The sequence below is a fragment of the Lygodium microphyllum genome, chromosome 21 (genome assembly GCF_053477565.2).
Source record: "Lygodium microphyllum isolate KBCC chromosome 21, Lygodium_microphyllum_v1.1.10, whole genome shotgun sequence".
Classification (NCBI taxonomy): Eukaryota; Viridiplantae; Streptophyta; class Polypodiopsida; order Schizaeales; family Lygodiaceae; genus Lygodium; species Lygodium microphyllum.
In genome coordinates, this window is record NC_141155.1 from 56,162,846 (window position 1) to 56,186,822 (window position 23,977).

At 38.5% G+C, this 23,977-nt stretch overlaps 1 non-coding gene across 1 annotated transcript; it reads left to right on the forward strand.

Moving 5' to 3' along the window:
• The first annotated feature begins 5,916 nt into the window (after nt 1-5,916).
• Nucleotides 5,917-5,990, forward strand: TRNAN-GUU (transfer RNA asparagine (anticodon GUU)). The gene has a single exon. It is a non-coding gene; the product is annotated as a tRNA-Asn (tRNA).
• Nucleotides 5,991-23,977: the final 17,987 nt, after the last annotated feature.

The following is a 23,977-nucleotide window of genomic DNA, read 5'->3' on the forward strand; positions in this document are numbered from 1 at the left end:
CAGTCACCATGAATCTTCCTCTCAATCTCTCGGGGACGCCAATCAAGACTCGTACTTAATTAAAAAGAAAGCACACCAAAGGTATATTTGGAGTTGCTAGGTCACATGCAAGCGATAGGATTCATGGTTGCTTTGTGAGACTTGAGGAAGTGATCCACAAGATTGATGAATAGCTATGAATAGGATGAAGTTTAACATTTTCAGCAATATGAATGTTTAAAATTTATGAAAAAAATGAAAAAATTAAGTTGATCCAATCATAGCATTGCAAATCACTTGGAACCAAACACAAAGGGAGATTACAAGGAGAGCAATTTTTTTGTTGCTCTTAGGGCTCTAGAGGTTTTAATACGTGATTTCATTTCGAGGTTTATATCACACCTTGTCCACGTCGGTTTTGTATGGTGGAAGGATGGATAAATTGTTAAGGCATATCGTGGTATGATCTCTTAGTTGGGTGGTGCCATCTTCACATAATGGTGATATTAAATCATTCATACAACATTTGTTATCACTTATAAGTGGAGCCAAATGTGTATGAGAAGGCTCCTTATATACATGCATGTATGTCATCTCCTCCATCATCCCCATTTGGTGGTCACTTCTTAGCACCTAAAACCAACCTTTTTTTTGGAAAGTGTGGTAATGACCTTATCTAAGTATTAATTATAGAAGCAATTAAATTTACATAAATTAGAATACAAATGTTATCACATGATCTTGGGCATTGGTTACTCGATTGGCTTCAAAATTGATATTCCTTGTTATATTTCTTTAACTTGCATTGCTAAAGATTAAAGTATACTAAGATCTAGTATGATCTCCTTCAATCTTCAATATATGTTGCTGTTCATAGTAATTAAAACTCCAAACAAATTTATCCCTTGGTTTGTTTAGGAATTGGCCTTCAATTTGCTCCTTAAGAGAAAATTTGTCTCCAACGTAATGTTGGCTAGTTGGTCTCTCAAAATTCTCTAAAATTTTAAAATTTAGCTATTGAATTTTAGTATTAGGCTTTAAATTGCGAGTACTTTTCTTGGGGTGGTTGGTAAAATCTTACTTTTTATTGTAAATTAGGATTTAGTAGTAGAGTTTTTCAATCGTCATCTCTTAGGGTTGAATTTAGTTGAGATCTCTTGAGGAAAGTTGTGAATTAGTTGAGAGAATAGAGAAAAAGCTAAATAGATTTTAGGGTTTCATTGCTAAAATTGGTTGAAATTTAATATCACCTTGCTATGAATGGCTAATTGATTGCAGTCCACTATAAATAGGAGCCCCACTTGTAGTTGTGTATCTTTGCGGGTCTTAAACTTATTGTCACTTACATGAAGACACAACCTATAGGGGATGTCACTTGCCTCTAATGGCCTTTTGATCATCTAGGTAAAGCTCTTTGATAACCTCACATAGTTGGGTTGATCACTAATAATTGGAAAATTATAGTAGTAGCTCTTTTCTCTCCCAATCTCCAAAATACTAGAATGAGATTCCCTCATTCTCTTTTTTTTACTCTTACATGGGAAGTTTTTGTCAAGTGGCAATAATCTAATCGCATTTTTAGTAATTTTCAATCCAATGAAATTATTTTTTAAAAATAAATCTAATTATTAATTTTTACTCAAAATACTTTTAATAGTTAATATCAAATTGATTAGGCCAATTTTTCATCCAAGCGTTCTTGAGCATTCATTAATATTTATAATGACATTAATTAATAAATTAATACCTAGTTTCTAGTGCCATTATTGACATTAATGGTTAGTAGAATATTCTAGGCCAAATTTTTTTGTTATTAGGTATCACCTAGTATTCATCAAGTACTTGTTAAACTTATTGCATTTGATATCCACTAATATCTTATGGTTCTTGGTGTGTTATTATGACTTAATTGAATCGTTCATCACATGTACACCTCACATTTGCAAAATCGATTAATAACTTAATAAAATGCTAAGCATCAAAATTTTATGTCCTCGTGATATCCAAAGCTCAAAACCTTATTCATATGTTGTGACTTATGTACATATGCTCATACTTCCATATAAAGAAATAGATGCAACATGTATAAGAAAAGTCATTGACCAATAAAAAGAAATACAATAAACTATAGAATGAAAAAGTTTGCCGAAAAAAAAACCTCTCCAAAAAAATAAGCTTCAAAAGTGGGTGGAGGTGTCTATAGCTATTAAGAGAAAATTGAAGATGTACTGAAGGAATAAGCAATATGAGTGCAAGAGTAGGTATATGAAGAAGTCAAACAAAGGGGATAGATAAGGAAATAATAATATGCATGATCTTTTCAACACTAAATGGAGTTATTGCAAAACTAGATTGTATTTGGTGCATATTAGGTCTTTTGATGGGTGGCATAAAGAAACACAAGAAGAACTAGATGATAAAGAGTACCAATTATGTTTAGATTTGTATAAACTATAGATCATAATAAGACCATGATTGGAAGAGTAAAACTTTGATGGGATGGTATCATGGCATATCACCAAAGAAAAGGAATAACAAGAAATGTTGGAGTTTGGAGACATGAAGTTGAAGTATCAAAGCAATTGAAATCTTTCAAGGAAGCCAAAATGTGGATCACACATAAACTTACAAGAGAACAATTCAAACATGACTAAGTAAAATCAGCAAGATGAAGGTGACTAGAAAGAGGGTAATTGGGCAATTTATCAAGACAACAAATCCGTAATAGAGGAGTTCAAAAAGTCTATGTATTGAGTCACTTTGGGTCACCTATTTAATATTTGTTATAGCTTTAACATTTGAGTTTTCTTATATCTATGCCAATGATACCTTGAAGTAAATTGTAACTAAAATCCTAATGTGCTGTTTTTCCCAATACACTTTTGAAGCGCCCTAAATGGCAAAAAGCCTAAGCATTAGACTACCATAGGGCCATTAATTTATATAGTAACTCTTATAGCCTTAGTAGCATGTGTCCATTCTTGCCGATGGTACCTTGAAGTAAATTGTATGTGAATCTCGAGTCATGTCATTTCATCCTATGTGCCTCTTCAGACATCATAGACCTAAAGCTCATCCCAAAGTTGAAGTGCAATGTGAGGAAGCCATAGGACCCATTAAACCCAAAATAGCAATGGTTGCATTCCAACCCAAAGTCATGGTAAATCCAAGTTGGTTTCAAAAGGCATGTAGAATTATTAATTTGGTTTTAAAAATTTGGATTGATTGAAAATTAACAAAATAAAATCCTTAAAAAAATTGAAATTAACTTTAGAAGGACATTTTCTTTTTTAAAAAGATAACATGGGCAAGAGAAAGAGTATTTTATGTATAGCATAATTTAAGTGTTAAAAAGTATAGTTCTATGCTTTTGGTGTGAGTGCTTTTGTATTTTGATTGTGATGGTTATCATATCGTAGAAATTCATGTTGGTGATAGCCAGATGGAAAATATATTATGATAGCTCAAACTATTGAATTCTCACACCAATGTATCTTAGCATCTTGTGAGAGCTGGGTGTTTTGCTTATTGATCACTTGAGCACATGCGATAGGGAAAAGGGCCCAGTGGTAAGTGCCCCCATTATATGTAGGATGAGTTTAGAGGCTTAGGAAAGTTTAGTGGGGCTCTAAGCTCATTAATTCTATGCACCAATCATGCGTGGCCCAATTGAAGGTTCATCCTAGGCATGAAAAATTTTGTTCCATGCTTGTGGAAGTAATATTTTTGTATAAACTTTTTGAAATAATATGAGATACTATTTTTTAGAGTATCTATTATATGCTTAAAGTTTTTTTAATGAATCTTGTGCAATAATTCAATAAAATAAAGGAACTTTTATATGCCAAATAGTCTAATATCATGCCTTCCTTAATTATACACATAAGACAAACCCATCAAGAAAAGTGGGAGGCCTTGGTCCTGATGATCGATCACCTATGACTTGAAGGACTCAATAAGTCGGATAACTTTTCTAAACATTAAACAAATATATTAGGACATGACTCCCCAAATTTAGTAGGATAGAACCAATTCAATATTGTTTTAGGGTTTTGGAGTGTAGTTGAATATAATTTCGAAGGGCCGTCTAGAGTTTAAAAGATAGGTCCACTTTGTTTGAACCAAATGTGGTGTTAGCCCACTCTCACCTTTAATTAGTTGCAAAGTGACCTTCTTAAGGCGAGTATACTTCGTTATGTTCTCTTGTCTATATAGTTGTGTTGTGACCTTAATATTTCCTTTCAACAAATCTTCTTGGCATTAAATAAAAAAATTACGCAATGGAGATAAAAGTTATTGGCATTAAATAAAAAACTATGTAATGGAGGTCAAAATTCTTGGCATTCCATCAATTGGGAACAACCGACCACACGAAGAGAAGACTTAGAGTACCTAGGCTCGTTGATTGTGTCCTTGCCTTTGCCTACAAATGACTTAGTAGCATGGAGTCTTGGCAATCATGGGCTATCATTCTTAGAGCTTGGATTGAGTCATACAATGTTGCTGGCATCTCTATACCTTGGGATTAGCTAATGTGTAGGTCTCTTTTGTTGAAAATAAAACACTCTAATCTATTAGAATCCATAGTCAACACTTTGTTTGAAGTCTTGCTTAAAGTGGAATAGAGTTGATGGGCAAACAGCCTCCCTTTCAATTTGGTATAGTCAGCTATATATTTGAGATGGCCAATTCCTAGTAAAACACCAATCTTTCTAAGGTAATGTATTACAACGGGATGAGAGAGTGGAGAGATGTTTGGACCCATGTAGGCTTTCTAAGGTTATGTATTACAAAGGGATGAGAGAGTGGAGAGTGACTCCTTGTCCAAGATGTCGCCCACATTTGACTTATAGACCCATGAAGCTGGATGGGAATGACTTTTTCATTGCTAAGAGAAGACCAACTCTCACTTCCAAATTCATAGTTGAATTTAGGTTGAAGTTCTATATGATTGGAGACTCTCTCTTGCCAAAGGTTGCCAAAGGTCAAACTCAAAAGATAGAAGGATAACACACATGTTCAAAGTTGCATAGGACTATTGTAAGTGGAAGTATCCCAATTGGTGTAAAGAAGTAATATGGAAGGTGGTTAAGAAAGCATGGCTTGCTTTCCCCTTTCCCTAGTATCAACTTTTCTTGCTAGAAAGTGGTGATGAAGAAGGTTACCATGAGAGACATACTAAAGCGATGGCCCCCATCTCTTTGGTGTGCTTGTTATGCCATGGCAAGGAGGAGAATGTGAACCATCTATTTTGGGAGAGGAGATGTGTTCACTTCTATAAAAGAAAGTCCAAAGATGGCTTGCTATAGTAGGATTTCGTGACATAATCAAATCAAAGCAACCCTTAATGAGTGTAAAAGGATGGATGCCCCCTAGCTTTATTCCATTTTGGAGTGTGATTAGAAGAGTGATATGGCTTGATATTTGGGAGGCTCAGAATAAGAAGTTTTTTAAGGGCACAACTTGGGTGGTAATCAACCCACTTGATAGGTGTTTGGTGGTTGGTGTGTGAAGCTACTTGCTTGCCTTGGGAAGGGCATTTCTATGAACGTGTTCTTCGTAGCTCACTAGCCTTGCTTTTTAATTGGGATTGCAATGTATCTAATCCAAATGTTCAAATTGAAAAAAAAAGAAAAAGAAAAAAAAAAGTATACTTAAATTGCATCCGTCAAATAAGCCCAATCTATACTATTAGTTAAGGAAAGATGGGGGCAGGTGTCACGTGGCAACCCACAAAGAACAAAGAGAATAAACCCGTGTGTGGCGCGGGCTCTTCGACCACGTCAGGTCGGCTCCGGGTCGAGAAACAGTATCAGTTTTCAACGACGAGTCTCCACGGCCCGCGTGACAGATTCCGCACGCACCAGGTCGGGGAGAAGAGCCGGAATCGCTTATATAGAATAGTTAATAATAAAACATTTTCCGGTAACTTCATCAGCTGGAGTAGCTCAGTTGGTTAGAGCGTGTGGCTGTTAACCACAAGGTCGGAGGTTCAAGCCCTCCTTCTAGCGCGATCTTTTATGATTATGGTTATACTAGCAATGGGGAGGGTCTCTCTCTTTGCAAAAGCTCTTTTGCTTCCCCAACAATCAAGCACGAGGCCCTTGATTAAATGTTACAAAGGCGCTCTTTTGCTTCCTCAACAATCAAGCACGAGTCCTTCTATTAAATAATACAAAGGAGCCTAAAGTAATGAAGGGATTCCTTTGTTTTCTCATCTTAAACTCTTAAGACACCTCCGTCATATAAATTCAAGTTAAAGCTTGAAGGGAAGGCCAGTCATCTATTTTCTCACCTTTATCTCTCCATGTTATTAATCTTATGTACATTATTAGTCATCTATTTTCTCACCTTTATCTCTCCATGCTATTAATCTTATGTACATTATTGACCTTTTACTTCTTAAAATCTTTTACTACCCAAAAACCAAGTTATACAATAGTCCTCAAGAGTTTGTATCCAACTTTTAAGATATGGGCTTTTCCAACACATTCTCTTGGGATTTTCTTTATGTAATCTCATACAACCTTGGTCACATGAGCTGATTTCTTCACCCCTTTATTGATAGGATAGTTTTGAAGAAAAAAAAGTGAGCGTAATCAACTTAGCTCATAGAGTTAAATACACAAATCACCCCAATCTTATATTAGAATGATGATATTGTTGCTTGATTGAGAATAGTACACTACACATAACCTTATGCTTTGGTAATGATTGATTTTACACAAATGACGTTTCCAATGAGGAGAGAGAGTCAACTTCATGTAAAGCTTGGAATAAATGTAGCTTTAAAGCCATTACTAGTCTTAATAACAACTCACATGTGGCCAATTCTATTCCCTCTTGCATGCATGCAACAAATTACTATGAAGGGCAATATCTCTAGCAATTCAATGATGAGTCCAAGGAGGCATAGAAGGGTTCCATCTACTTAGAGGATTGCAAAGAGATCGAATTATTTATAGTAGGCCCTCAACTTGTACATCAAAAGATCAGATATGAAAGCACATATTGTATGGGATTGGAGAAATGAGATACCTAAAGTTTTAGAAGTATATGATGCCAATGGCATTGAAATTACCAAAAACATGGTTTCCATGTTTCTTGATTCATGTTGTCTTTGTTGAAGTTTGGAAAATTCTGCTAGGAATTTCCCTAGTCGAAGAGCTACAACATATGGGAATGCAAAAAATTTCATGGTAAGAATGTTATGTTTTGTGAAATCTACTCAATCCAATGAGAAAGATCCAGTACAAGAAAACACTTGGTCTAATGTGGAAGAGCTCTAGAAGGGAATATTTGCCTATATTGTCATCAAGACTCAAGTTTAAGTAGGAAGAAAAAAGCTATATAGGATAAGGGGAATCTTCATCATAATAAAGGAAAATAGAAGCAACATTTGGATAGAAATAAGAGCAAGCTTTTCCTTAAAGGTGGTGAGGAAACCATGGTGGAGCATAACATTGATGCTACACTACAAGGTTTGGAAGGTGATTTGCTAGATTTGGAGCACAAGGATAGATATGATTTCAAAGGTAAAGACTTCACTTGAAATGCGAAAGTTTTGTGCTCTAAGCATCAATTATTGGAGGGCTTGGAAATGCTAGGCTATGTTAGCTTTGTTGATACTAGATGCATGGAAAGAGGATGGACTCTTTCAATTCTGGAGGATGTTTAATCCTTCTTTTTCTAGGTATGATGGCTCATGAAAAACTTATACACAATGTCAAGAGTTCCAATAGACTTGGAGGCTATGTTGGTAGTGTCCATGTATGCTCTGCACATGTATGTGGACAAGGTATGTAAGTGCATTGGCTCAAAGTTCATTGAGTGACTAGAATACAACTTGTGCAAAGATGATTTGTCAATTTGCAACAACTTTGTGGTTTATGATGTGAGAGTAAGCTAGGAAAGTTTGACCTTGAAATATCAATGTGTTGATATGGTTTTGGCATTACATGGCATGACAAGCATAACAAGAATACATGGAGGGATGCTAGATTAAATAGAAACCATTATCTATGTGACGAGTGGTGGTTTGTGCTGAAGGAGAAATCTTTGTATATTGAATATTGTGTTAGATTTTGACTATCTACATATACTCTTGTTGTTAGATTGATTTATGCATGTAAGGTGCAAAGAGGTCTTCCTTTCTTTAAATGGAATATGTGTTATTTTTTAGAGAAGTTCCATGGCCTGAGTAGCCTAGCAAAGTGTTAGTGGAATTCTGTGTTTGGTTGAAATAAATGTTGATGTGTGCATGTGCATGCGTGCGTGTGTGTGTGTGTGGGGTGCCTTGTAGAGCAAGGCCAATTTGAGCCATACCTCATAGTATGGAAGGATAAGGATGAGCACATATGGATAATTGGTTGACAAGTTGGCACACCAAAAGTTTTCTAATGCAATATTTCTCTTGAACTCATTTACCTTTATAAAGAGACACCAAGTAATGCAATGCTATCTTCTTGCTTTTGTCTTACACCCATGGCTTACCTTGCATATGACCCACCATAGACCTCTTCATGCGGTATCAAAACCTTGCATCCTATCCTACTATCTTGCATCTCCTTCATCCATCAAGTACGTAAGTCTCTTTCATCTAAATTTGCTCTATTCATAGGCATATAAATCAGCCCATTTTTCATCTTCTATAGAACCAACTTGTAATGTATAACATTTATTTCACAGCCTATACAAGGACTCAACATTACTTCATTTTGCTTAGCATTAGAAGCATCTAGGTGAGAAGAGTCTTAGTGGCAGCCATAGCTAGAGGTTGCATACTTTGGTTTACTGTAGATCTCAGAAGATAGAGCATACCTTTTGTTGGACTTTATAGCACAAAAAGAAAGAGAATTCAATGGCACCCAAAGAGCCCCTAAAATAGGTGGGATGCTATAAGCAGAATAGACATGCCAAATCTCAAGGTGGAAAAGCTGTATACATTAGTCATACTACAATGCACAAAATTCCTAGGAATGCTCTATGTTATAGCAAGGCCAAAACTTAGGCTCCTATCCCCTTCCAAATTGTTTCAGCCAGTTTTTCCTATGCAAGAAACCATTGTTCTTTGATCGGACAGTGGTATTGTCAGCCTAAGAACTCCATAATCTAATCTCTTAACAAAGTTAAAGTTTCTTAACCCTATTTAACCCCAAATTTAAGTGCACATATGCTAGATCTATGAGAGTTAAGAGAATATCAAAAGCACACTAAAATATGTCCCTCATTCAAGCTTGAATGCATAATTTGCTGAGGATTTGTTAAGGTAGATTATCTCATGCATGAGTGGTGTCAAACATTATCGATATAACCACTAGAAATCATTGAGCTTGTGCATGTTTACCATCTTTATTGTTTACCTTGTAAGGGATTCAAACGCTACCTTTGAAGCAATAAGATCAAGGTAAGACCACTTCTAAATGGCATCATCTAGGACCACATTTATTCAATTTGTCTTGATGTAAAAGAAGCTTTGGATGCTTTTATCAAGGATGACCCAATAGTACAAATCCACATTTAACATTTACAAGTTTGAGAGGGAGAGAGATTTCATACATGGGTCAAACAAAGTCAAATTCTCTTTATGTAAAAGAAGCTTTGGAGGCTTATGACCCAATAGCACATATCCACAAGTGAATGGGTTGAAAAAGATGAGCAAGCACTTGCACACTTGGGCTTCATATTGCACCTAATCTTCTCCTTCACTTAAGCATAAAGAAACGGGCCAGAGAAGCTTGGGATCAATTGAATGTTATCTTTAGAGCTAAGGCCAAATATTAAGAAACATATCTACAAGTTGAGTTTTATAAATTGCATCATGAATGCAAAGACTCATTGTCACAACATATATCTAAGTTGCAGAGCATCATCAAACAACTCAAAGGTACCAAGGTCACCACTCTAGAAGACATGCAATATCAATGTTACTTGTAAGCTTTCCCAAAGAATTTTAAGTAGTATTGAAGATCACTTTAATCACATTGGACGTGCCTACATTAGAGAGATGTAGATCATTTCTACTACTCAAGGGAAAAGAACTCAAAGGACATGAAGGACTATCATCAACCACAACTAGCAAAGATCGGGTCTTCTACACCAAAAAGGGATTAACAAGGAGTGCTACCATTGTGGAAGAAAAAGACATGTTGTAGACCTAGATGCAAGCACCTACCAAAGTGCAAAATTAGTAAAAAGATTGACCACACAAAAAATATATGCAGGTTTAAAAAGGAGTAAGAAAGAAAATACATGGAGGACAATAACAACAACACACACAAGCACAGACACATGGACATATATTTTGAAACATAAAGAAGAAAAGAACTCAACTACCATCTAGTAGTAGCAAGTAGAACACCTTTTGCAAGGGTATTAAAAATCTAAGAGGTATATCTACCCAACCAACTTGTAGCAGCCAAAAATAAGGCACCAATAGGGGATGCTGAAATAAATCCTAATGTAAGCATTCATGTGTATAAAGGTGCCAATGTGAACCAAACCAAAGAATGTGGAATGATAAATGTACAAGGATAAGTGGTCGACGAGTTGGCATACCAAGTTTCCAATTGTAATGTGCCTTTTGTACTCATTTTGCCTGTATAAAGAGATGCCAAGTGATGCAATGCTATTTTTACTTTCTAAGTTAGTGCACACTCAATATTACAACTTGATAACATTGTGGAAAATTCATGATATTATCTTTAATGTGGTCTTGACTTTGGATTATGCACTTGTAGAAGGTAAGAATATATGATGGTAAATCTTAGTTTGGATAAAGCATACAACCATGTAAGTTGAGATTTCTTTAAAGGGGTGATTGAATGGATTGGTCTCAATACTTAATTCCTTAATGCTTCTTCTAAGGTGTGTATCAATGGGGATGATTGTTGATGGTTTTGGTCTCAAAATATTAGTTAGGTAGGCATGCCCTTTGGCTCTCCTATTTTTTTTCCTGAAGATGGTGAAAAGATGATTTAGAAAGGATGGTGAAAGATGGTGCTTTAAGAGGAATTCCACTTCTTGATGGGAAAATGTATTTTGGTTAGATGTTCAATGATGACAATTATAATGTGCTTATGATTGATGAGACCTCCCTTGTATTTCTAATGGATGTTTATAATAAGTTTTCCAAATTTTCTATTTCAATGGTTAGTATACTTAAAACTAAACTTCTCCATATTAACTATTGCATGCAAGGAATGTGAGACCACTTGTGAAGTTTCTACGAAGCAACTTCGTGAGGGAGACGAAGTTGCATTTTCCTCACTTCATCTCCACATATTGTATTTTGATTTCCTCATCTTCCCCAGTAAGGAGTACTAGGGTGCTTCGTGGCAGCTTATTGCATGCTAAGCTGCCATGAAACAATATTGTGAAAGGAACAAACTTGCAATTCACTTGCATCATTTGTTGGCCACATAGATCATTGCCTCTTTTGCTTGTGCTCTCTCTCTCTCTCTCTCTCTCTCTCTCTCTCTCTCCAATTTCTTGCTCTTTCTCACACACACACACACACACACACACACACACACACACACACGCACGCACGCACGCACGCACGCACGCACGCACACACATTCTACCAAAATGTTTATCACACCTCATAATATCCTTGAAACTTCTATCACAATTGTCTCAAAGGCATATCAATGCATCATAGGAGTCTCATCCCACGTAATTGTTGAGAGTCAATCTCATCTACCATTGTACTTATCTCGACATGATAGCCATAGATCTTAGCTATTAGTAGCCATGTGTGTATAATTAATAAGTTAGGGAGACTAAACTTAACCATAGCTAGTGAATTATGGCTAGTAAGTTAGACCTATCTTCATTCACACTATAGTAGACAATTGTGTGTGGGTTACTAATGCTCAAGAATAATGAAAGAAGATGAGAGCACAATGCTCTCAGGGTTTGCTCCATTCCTTTATCTACACTTTCTCTCCTACATTTCATCATGGAATCAAAGTAGAATTTAGTCTACTGAAACAAGAAAGGCAAGAGGCATGTGTGGTGGCCCTTCTGATTAGCCACTGGAGATTAGTTGAAGGAAGACAAGTAGCATTGTTGAGTGCTAGATACTGAAGCAAGTGAGCAACAACAACCATGTGGAGGTCAGCTATGATTGCACCCTAGCAAGACATCATGAATATTCAGCGTGGATGCTATAGAGGGTCTATTATCCTTGATCACTATCTCATAGAGATCTTGTTGATTCTCCTTACAACTCCGAGCATAGTTGTGGGATACCAAAGATATTGTGTAATGCTCATAATGGTAGCAACAAGCATAAAAAATGCAAGGAAGAATAGATCTAAAGCCAACATGGATTTTGCACTTGTTTTTCTATGTTTGAAATTTCTTTGAATCCCAACAATTGTGCGTTTCACTTGGCATACCGAAACAACATGATATGTTTAACAAATAATATGGCAAAATGCTTGTACATTTGGGAAACATTTGGATGAGAATTAATGATCACTTATCCTATGCATGTGTTAGATTGTACGTAGTTATACAAGCTAAAACTATCATAACTCTTGGACTAAAGTTCATTGAAGCTTAGGGTGCTAGCCATTGATGTTGGTATGATGTTATACGATCAATGGTTTGTCTATGGTTGCTCATGAGCATTGAATGCTCATTCTTGGTTCTCATACTAGGTTGGTTTAGTAGGTTACTGGTTGGTTATTGTCAAGATCGTGGGAGAGAAGGAAGGAGTCTCACTTGAAGCTTTCTTGCTTGCACAATGGGAGAATACACACAAGGGTGGAGGTTGAAAACAGTTTTCCTCTTCTTAGTTGTGTAAGCCAAAAGAACTCAAGTACAAAGAAATAGAAGAACCCTATATATGGGTCTCAAACCAAACTCAACTAACTAAGGTGACATACTAACTGAGCCACGAACTAGAGTAGATAAGGATAGCTATCATGTAGCTATTATTCATGGGCGGTGTACCAACCGCATCTGCAACTGACAAGTCGGTGACATAAATACACAACGGTCACCCTGGCGTATCACGAGTGGAGCTCGATATCTCAACACTCCCCTTCGAGCTCAATCCCAATTCCTGTACACCAAGCAAGTCTCTGAACTTGCGCAGCTTCTCTGCGCCCAATGCCTTCATGAACATGTCAGCTACCTGATCCTCTGTGCTGACATAAACTAGATCAATAAGACCTAGTAAAACCCTCTCTCGCACATAGTGATAATGCACCTCAATGTGCTTTGTTCTAGCATGATAGACTGGGTTATTTGCCAAGTGTATACTACTCATGTTGTCACAATAAATGACAACTGGCCCATCTGTAGACTGATGCATATCATAAAGTAGCTTATGCAACCAAGCTACCTCACATGCAGCCATTGCTGCACCCCTGTACTCAGCCTCTGTGCTTGACAAGGCAACTGTAGGCTGTTTCTTGCTGCTCCAAGTGACTGCAGCACTCCCAAAAGAGAACACATATCCACTGGTAGATCGTCTATCAGAAATACTACCAGCCCAATCAGCATTAGTGTATCCATGCAACTGTATCTGAACCCCAGTCTCATAAAATAGTCCATACTGCAATGTGGACTTCACATACCTGAGTATGCATCTAGCCGCATCCAAATGTGGTTTCCTTGGAGCCTGCATAAACTGACTTACCAATCCAACATCATAGCTCAAATCTGGCCTAGTAATAGTCATATAAATCAAACTTCCTACTATGCGTCTGTACATAGTAGGGTCTTCTAGAAGCCACCTGCATTTGTGCTCAGCTTCACATTCTGCTCCAAAGGAACTGAAATAGGCTTACAGCCTGTCATTCCGTATTTGGACAGCATGTCCAATCCATACTGCCTCTGTAAGAGCTGTATCCCACTTGGTGATCTAATCACCTCAATGCCCAAGAAATAACGCAGCTCTCCCAAATCCTTCATCTCAAACTTCTACTTCAATAGCATTTTCACATGAAGGATATCTTCATCACTGTCACCTGTCATAATCAAATCATCAACATAAATTACAAGTAGCATAATACCTTTCTCTGTTTTTCTCACATAAAGTGAGAAATCTGCCTTGGAAATCTGAAAGCCAATAGTGACAAGATACTGTCCTATCTTGTCAGACCATGCTCTAGGTGCTTGCTTCAAGCCATACAAGGCTTTCTTCAACCTGCAAACAAACTCAGGATAAACAGCATGCATATAACCTGGTGGCTGCTCCATATAGACCTCTTCTTGCAAATCACCATGCAAGAAGGCATTCTTTACATCCATCTGATGTAAAGACCATCCCTTTGATGCAGCCATAGCAATGACTGCTCTTACGGTTGCCATCCTTGCAACCGGACTGAATGTTTCTTCATAGTCAATGCCATATGTTTGTGCATACCCCTTGACTACTAATTTTGCCTTGTATTTGTTCACAGAACCATCTGCATTGTGCTTCACCTTATAAATCCACTTACAGCCAATTGCATTTTTACCTTTAGGCAAAGGTACCAATTCCCATGTAGCACTTGCTTCCAAGGCATCCATTTCTTCATCCATGGCTTTCTCCCATTTTTCTTTTCCCATGGCTTGCTCAAAAGAAGTGGGTTCTGGTTCCTGTATCATTTTGACCATATATGCATAGTGAATGGCTGTAAATCCATCATATTTCAGCCTATCCATAGGATACCTAGCTCTCGTAGACCTGCGCAAAGTAGGTTCACTCCCAGGTGCTCTGAAAACATCCCTGGTCTTCCTTACTCCAGGTGTAACAATAGAAGGAATACCCAACTCATCATCAATGCTCTGTTCTGAGCCACTGGATTCACCATCCACATAAGAGTGACCTGCATTCACATCAAACATGGGCTGATCAACCTTCTCTTTTCCTTTTCGTGATACCTGCATACCACTATTTGCATTACTTTGAGAAGATTCTCCTGATCTCAATCTGCCTGTCCATTGCGAAGAATGTGAACCACTGCTAGAGGACGCTCCAGGTCCACTAATATTTTGTGACTGCTGCTGTGAATTCTGTGCAGCATTACCATTTTGTGCATCTACATCATCAATCACATTTACTGCTTTATACCAGCTACTCATCTCATAAAAAACATCTCTGCTCACTGTAAACTTACGAGTAGAAGGGTTATAGCATCTATACCCTTTTTGCTGCAGAGAGTAACTAATAAAGATGTACTTCTCAGCTTTTGGATCCAACTTGGATCTCAACTCATCTGGCACATGTACATAGGCAATGCAACAAAAAATTTTCAAATGAGAAATATCTGGTTTCCTACTAGTATACCTCTCCTCTGGAGTTACTCCATGTATTGCTGCAGTGGGAGTCCTGTTCATTATGTAGACTGCTGTAGCAACTGCTTCAGCCCAATAAAAATCTGGCAAGTCTTTTTCATTGAGCATGGCACGAGATACCTCTCCAATATGCCTGTTTTTCCTTTTTGCAATTCCATTTTGTTGTGGGGTATGACTGCATGAATATTGCTGCTTTATGCCATGCTCCTACAGGAACCTTGCAAACTCATTTGAGAGGTACTCTCCCCTGCCATCTGACCTTAGGCATTTTATTTGCAGGCCTATTCTTTTTCAACCATAGCTTTAAGGGTTTTGAAATGCCCAAAAACTTCACTTTTCTTTTTCATAAAATACACCCAAACTTTTCTGCTATAGTCATCAATAAAACTGACAAAATAATGATAGCCTCCAAGAGATGCAGCTTTAGTAGTTCACACATCAGAGTGGATTAATTCCAATGGCTTCTCACTCTCTTGAACATGTCTAGGAAATGGTTTCCTTGCCTGTTTTCCAAACTGACAGGCTTCACATACCTTATGCATTTCTGCAACCTTGAATTTAGGCAAACCTGCAACAATATTTTGGGTGTGCATTGATTTAAGTCGCTGTACATTAACATGACCAATGCGTTTATGCCAGATATCAATATCTGCAACTACACCGGTCCCATGTGCAAACATTGCTGCACTCAATTCAGACATGTCTGCATCCAATGTAAACATTCTGCCCTTCTTCTTTCCTTTTGCTATCAAGCGACCTTTATTTTTCATATCCTCAACAAAGCATCCATGAGGATTAAATCTGACCTGCAAGCCCTGCTCAACCATTTGATCAACAGAAACCAGATTCTTGGTGATATTCGGGATATGAAATACATCGGACATGTATTTCTTTTTCCCATCCTGCATAGACAAAGGAATTTTTCCAATTTGCACAATAGGATGTGTAGTATCATCACCAGTCTCCACAAATCCTGGTTTTTCCATTTTCCTTGCATCCTCCATCCATTCTGCATGACCTGTCATGTGGTTTGATGCACTTGAGTCAACATACCATACATCATTGCTTTCTTCTGCACTTGTCACAGAATTGTTCATGTGCTGCACCATAAACAAGTGCTCATTTCTGTCATCACCCTGTCTACTAGAAGATGCATAATTCCCTTGTTGCAGTTTTCCATTCATGATGTCATTCTGCTTTTTATAGTAGTCTTTAGCCATATGACCCATTTTACCACAATAGTAGCATTCAACATTATTGTTTGCATTTTGGCCTCTCTGCCATCCACCACGACCTCTTTGGCTCCCCTTGCCTCTAGAGTTACCACGTCCTCCTCCATAGGATTGGTTTTCTTGAGTTTGCTGCATATTCTGATTTCTGCCACGGCCTCCAAATCGGCCTCCTCTACCTCTGCCTCTACCTCTTCCAGCATTTGAGTAGAAGACAGCTTCTTTTGAAGTTCCTCTTGAAGAAGATGCACCACCATTTCTCTGCTCCTCAGAAATTAGAAGAGCAATCAACTCCTCAAAATCAGGAAATCTTTCACGGACGGAAATGGATGTTCGGAACTGTGCATAATCCTTTCCTATACCATTCAAGGTCACTGAGACTAAATCATCATCTTCCACTGGCGACCCAATGGAAGCAAGTGCATCTGCAATCTTCTTCACCTTCATGTGGTAGTCATTGATGCTCATACTTTCTCTTTGCACATTGTGCAACTCTTGCTTGAGCTGCATTTTCCTGGCTTGCGTATTTGTGCTATATATTTTTGACAAAGTATCCCATGCCTCCTTTGGCGTACTTGCATCTTGAATATGCACAATCATAGAGTCTGAAATGCTGATAGACAGCCAGTACATAACTTTCCTGGCTCTCTCATGCCATGCTTTAAATGCCTGCATTTGCTGTTCATTGGGAACATCAGGAAGAACTGGTTCTTCTTCATTTCTTGCAACAAATTCCCAATATCCTTTTCCTATAAGGAAATTTGCCATTCTAAACTTCCATGCTTGGAAGTTGTTCTTGTCAAGCTTTTCAGTGACAATCTGTGAAAGAGAATCAGATGCCATTACAGAAGACTGCAAAAAATTCTTTCACTGCAAAAAACACAGCTTCACCCTCATAAGGGAAAATCTGCAAAACTGGTGAAAGTGGTATTTGACCACACAGTCACTTCCTAGTGACGATTTTGCATCAACAGGCAACAGGGATGATTCTGTAACTCCCAACGTCTCTGCGCACAAGCATACGATGCAATTTCTACAGTAACTTTTCACCGACGTGTAGAACAGTGGCTGCACAGCATAAAACTGGGCCTTTTTCTGAGTGCGTGCAGAAAACTTCCGCCTCCAAAATAGGCCCCGAAATGGCCTCAAATAAAAAAAACAAGGTCACTGAGGGCTAAAGCCCCGCCCGCAATATATACTGCCCTCTTGCTTCATTGCGAAGGGTGTCTCAACCTGAGACAATGCACTCCTGCACTTTCCGGCTGTGCTACCTGCAGAGATCTGCTCCCAAAACAAAAAATGAAAGCAATACTGCTCCTCTTACCAAAACACCGCGAGCTTGGCTTGCTTTCTTGAGCTCCTTACCACGAATAAGGCTCTGATACCATGTCAAGATTGTGGGAGAGAAGGAAGGAGTCTCACTTGAAGCTTTCTTGCTTGCACAATGGGGGAATACACACAAGGGTGGAGGCTGAAAACAGTTTTCCTCTTCTTAGTTGTGTAAGCCAAAAGAACTCAAGTACAAAGAAATAGAAGAACCCTATATATGGGTCTCAAACCAAACTCAACTAACTAAGGTGGCATACTAACTGAGCCACGAACTAGAGTAGATAAGGATAGCTATCATGTAGCTATTATTCATGGGCGGTGTACCAACCGCATCTGCAAGGTCGGTGACATAAATACACAACGGTCACCCTAGCGTATCACGAGTGGAGCTCGATATCTCAACAGTTATAGCCTATTTGAAGTTTTCTTTCTTACTGATACTTGAAGAATGTACAATCTTTGATACTCATATGTCCATTAGAGATTTAACTGCTATTATCTCACAAATTACTTGTCTATCTATTGTTGAAAAGCTTGTTTGCATAAGGGATATGCAGTAAATGATGTCTACATGAGTGTATTATCACTCGCGGATGTTGCGTTAGATATTTGGAGATGTATAATAGGCTACTAAGTTGAAATGCTACTACTTACTGTAGAGACACCAGTGAGGTCACTCTAAAACGGAAATTGTCATACCTGAGATCTATGGATACTTTTTGATGTGCTGAGGCTACTCTATGAATGAAATGAGTTGGATTGGACATAGTACAATGTGTATGAGTGTTGCTTGAATGTTATGCAAGCATTGTGTCATTGAAAAGACTGCATTCGTTTTGCAGGGAGTTAGGCATTGATAGTTTGAATACTACATCAAACACATAGAGCTACAACCATGGAAAATGTTGATACGATTGACAATATCACTCGTACAGTGGGTGAAAAGTTGGATAACAACTATGCTATGTGGATATTCCATATGGAGAATTTCTTGATTGGAAAAGGCTATTGGGATTTGGTGACAAGTGAAGAAGTAGAACCTAAGCTTCTAGAATGCAATCCCATGGATGAACAATAGAGAGCACATTATGCATGGCTTGAATTTTCTTGTAGATTCTTGCACATGCTTTTGTTATGTATCTCTAATGTAATGGTCATGAATATTATGAATTGCAAACCATTGAAAGATGCATGGGACATTTTGATGTGCTATTATGGCACTACCGTTAGTGCATGCAAAATTTAGTTGAAGCTTAAGTTTAATACCATGGACAAGAAAGAACGGTCCATACAAGATCATATAATAGAGATAAAGAACATTGCTAAAATCAGCTAGCATCTATTGGAGCTGAGCTTGATGACAAAGATCTGGTTGCAGTTACACTGAATGGCCTCAAACTAGAGTATAAGTCATTTCATACATCCATATGAGTATGATAAAAAATACCCGAGTTCAATGAGATCATTTCTGTGCTTGTTCATGAAGATGTTAAACTAGATTTAGCTACTAACACAAGTAGTTTGAAAAGTAGAGATGAAGTTTTAATTCGAATCAAAGAGGGCGTGAAAAGATAGAGGGTTCTCTTGTGGATGAAGAACTCAATAGAATGCATTTCAGAATGTAAACAATCACCAGGGACAAAATGTTAGAGGTTGTGGATACTTTTGAGTGAGGGAAAGATCCAACCCAAGAGACAGAGGATAGCTCCTCAAGATGAGCCACAAGCCATAGAGATGTTTACAATATACAACCCAATCAACGCAATCACAATAGTTAGCTTGCACACTTACATTGTACCATTTGTATTGTTGTGTTGCACTTGCCATTTTGAAGAGCATGGTTGCCTCATGAATGACTTGAAGTGACAAGGGATTGACCTCGTACCGCTGGAGTATCCTCTCCCCTGCCGCCAATCTAGTTGTGTGGCTCTTGCTCTCGACCCATAGACTTTGAAGCGCTTAGAGTCAACTGCCAGAAAATAGTCGCTTTCAAGAACATAATGTATCACAAGAAAACGATAAATAACATTCCAACTCAAAATCAAGCACATTACCTATCTCCTGCTTGTGTTTGAAGAGCTCAAGTGTGGTTCCACCCATTCTCGATCTTGATGATGAGTTGCCAACAAGGGCATGCAATAGATCCAATATAGACCTATTGATATTGGCATCAATTAGAGTGTACTTGATGTACTGCCATAGTCCCTCAATTAGAATGGTGGTGTCAACATTACCATGCGGAAACATGCGACGAAACTTGGGGCATCTTGTATGCCAAATACAATCTTTTCCACACCATCCATCGGTAACTATCATACCATGTTTGGATGAGAGGAGTAGCAGTGCAGTAGCTGCTGAAACAACTCGTCAAATTGCAATTATGTTGGACATTGCATGAGATTGGATAAGGATGCATATACATGATCATGCTCATTCAATGGAACCTTGATCCACGAGCACATGGGACATTAATCACTACCAAGCTCATTGAAACACATGAAAAGTAGTTCTTAAAACCACAAAAATCATAACAATGTGTACTTGTGGGAGAAAATTCTCAACCCAAGCCTTCTTTGTATGGAACCAGTAGAGAATAATATGGCATGCAACTTGGTGTCTAGTGCCCTCAAGATAGTTAGCGGTCTTGCAATGAGGATCATCGAAGACAACCTTTGAGAATTCCCCCAACTCTTATTGAGACTTATCGATGACAGGTGTAGAAGGGCGAATGTCACCCATTCTAGAGAGAACTATTTTCATTGTGATGTGCAAAGCGACGACCTCTTGGTTCGACCCATTGCCACATGTGCACAACATAAACCAAACAGGAATGCCCATTCCATGTTGGTTTGGTAGAACCATCGCACAAAGAGGAAGGCCAAACACATTGGTCTTAAACATGCTATCAATCGCCCAGGCACTGTTCTTTGAGAACCTCTTGCTCATTTCTAGCATCCATTCATCTTGGACAACCAATATGAATGGTCTATCATTGTCCTATTTTGCATGTGGATTATATGATTGGCAATCTAGCACCTAAAGGACCCAAGATTGCTTTATCAAATAGATGTACTAATCACTATAACATATAAACATCGAGAGAAATATGACAAGTACCTTGTTTTGGTCTTGTAGACGAATCGCCTCCAAGTACATCACGGTCCAATCATCCTTAGAAAGTTTGCCTACAAGATACCAATAGCATTGATGCTCAAGGCAACCCAAGACCATTGAACAATAGCTTAAAAGATGAGAATATACCTTCATTTCGCATTTGGTAAGATAGTGTTTGCACCTCTCTTGGAATCATGAAGAACCTATACGTTACATGATCTAATGGAGAAGGATTTTTGAAATGAAATTGCTCTTTTGTCAAGCTCATCTTGGTGATGTGGCGGCATGTCCCCATGTCAAATAGATCGTCCTTGCAGCAATCAACCACACATGGATGCACTGGCAAGTGATACAAATCACTACGAGAACTAGGTGTATGGCCCTCGTGTAGAGCATGTACCCGTAGAGTAACCTTGTGGAGACCATCTTTATACTTGATTTGCACCTTGAATGGGCAACCGAATTTCTTCGAGGTTCTCAATTTGCGAATTTGGGAGCCTTTGCAAGTTGCACTGCCACCACGATGACATGTATATTCCACTGTTGTCTTCCCTAAACCATGCATTTTGGTTGAATGAACCTTGACTAGCTTGGATTTGTGTTGAACCATGACCTCTTGAAGTTGGCACCCCACAAGAGATATGTCTGAGAGGTAAGCTCCAAGATAGGTACTTTTCCCTCAAACCCAGGATGGATGACTTGCAAGTACAAGCACTGATGAGCTCTTTCACATCAGCGAGAGGGATGCCATGCTTTCTAATATCCATACACCAATTGGATTTGATGGAGTCAATTGTGGCATTAATGCCTATGTGAGCACCTGTAACCCTATTTATGTGATTTGCAAGGAAAATACTCTCTCATTCCTCTATACATGCAATGTGCAATGATGGCTCTGATTTAAGGGCTAGCACAACTTGTCCATCATTATTTCTTCCCATGCAAAGAATTTTTTGATCCTTCTCTAATTCTTCAGGTCTAATAGATCCCTTTTGTCATCTTGCTTGAGCACCCCCAATGTGATGGCTTTTTCTCCATTAAAGTCACTTACCATCAATCCATAGCTCTCCCTGTGGAATGAGAAGTACTTTGATGAGGTGAAATTAAGCGTGCTTGGTGCAATGCTGCTGCTTTCTTGTATTTTTGAATCATTGCCTTTAGCAAAGAAGTCAATCATCTCAACCTCATCGCTTGATGATTTATCCGATGTTTCTTCATCGGTGTCAACTTCCTCAATCTCAGGATCACTCTCCATAATCCATAGCAGTTGACTATACGAGCACATACCACCCATATATCACAAAAACATCATCACAACGTCGTAATGCATCCATTGCAAATATAAGAGAAAGAGATAGAGCTATGTGTACCTTGATGGGGAAGCCATGACTGACGAATCGAGAAGATTTCAACTTGTGATGCCCATGTATGGTTGCCAGGTGGACCTCAAAGCTCCTGCACAAAGATTCCTTAAATATGCATTGCATGCAAAGATATTCTCTGGGTAATACCAAGAGCATTTTTCACGTCGACAATTTCCCACTCTGCTCGCGAAAAGGTGGTCGGGTTTATTATCCAGGTTGGGTTTACTTTTGGTCTACTTTGGAAGCCATACGAAGAAGGGACTCCCCACGCCGTTCCATTGAGCTCAAATTCGCAAATGTCTTGTATGACTTCCATCAATCACCCCTCAGCAACCATATAATAACTTGAGCCCCACCGTATCCATTAATTTGTCATATCCCATTTGTTGTCGCGATCACCCTGCCCCATGCATCACACCTCAGTGAAAATTGCGAGCCCCATCCACATGCCACTTGACCCGCCACCTTTTTTGACAGCCCACCTTTTCGACAGGTTGGGTTTACATGTTGGATTGGGTTTACTTTTGTGGCGGGGTTTACTTTCGTGCCAAAAGCACCAGTCTAGATCCTCCCCGTAGTCCATAGCCCCCCTCAACCGTTGATCCCAACTCCCCCTACCTGGTGGCACATAGTCCTGAGGGTCATTAGGACACTTGGTGGGACCCGTGCAAGTGCACATCATTAGGGATCCTCTCTCTCTCTCTCTCTCTCTCTCTCTCTCTCCAAACACCTTCCCCCATTAGCTATACCCCAAACCCTAAACTTACTACTTAGCAGCAACATAATGTATTTTTGTGAGAGAGCAAGGTATACATCAAAATTTCCTTTCAGATGATCTCCATATAAAGCCAACAAAAAATTAAAAGATAAAAGTACCATTGATTAAGAGCTCCCAAACTCTTATGGAGCTGCCAAAAAGAAATCTAAAGCGATTTAGTATTTTGAGTAAGAGTTTAAAGAACTCCACACTACACCATACACATAGTGGGTGTCAAGGTGCTAAAAAGAGAGAATAAAAAAAGTTCTAGAATGCATCCAGTGTCAAGAATCATGTGGTGGGGGGACTCGCTTGAGCTGCTGCGCCAAACACACACTGTATACACAAGAGGAAGCTCACTCAAGAACACCAGAAGAGAGACGAAGGCCAAAACGTTTTTCTTTTTGATTTTTCTTCTTCTTTCACACACTATACAATGTACATAAAGTTTAGATAAGATACAACATAAAGGAAAGTTGCCTTCTAAGTCAAACGGTGCATAACCGACTACACTAATCGACTGGCATTATATCTTTGCTAGCTATAGATAGGTGTAACAAACTAAATATAATAAGTGATAAGTCAGTGGCCATGTGAGTATCATAATGACCACCAACGTGCTAAGTGTAGATGTGCGGACTCATCTAGCCAAGAGGTTCATCATCAATATCCGCACGTGTTGAGCTTGCCATCTCAACACTCCCCCTCAAGCTCAATTCTATCTTTGCAACTCCAAGTAAGCTTCGAAACTTTTGAAGCTTCTTTGCACCCAATGCCTTTGTGAAAATGTTAGCTATCTGATCCTGTGTGCTGACATATACCAAGTCAATCTCTCCTGCAAGTACCTTCTCTCTCACAAAGTGGTAGTGCACCTCAATGTGTTTTGTCCTAGCATGGAACACTGTATT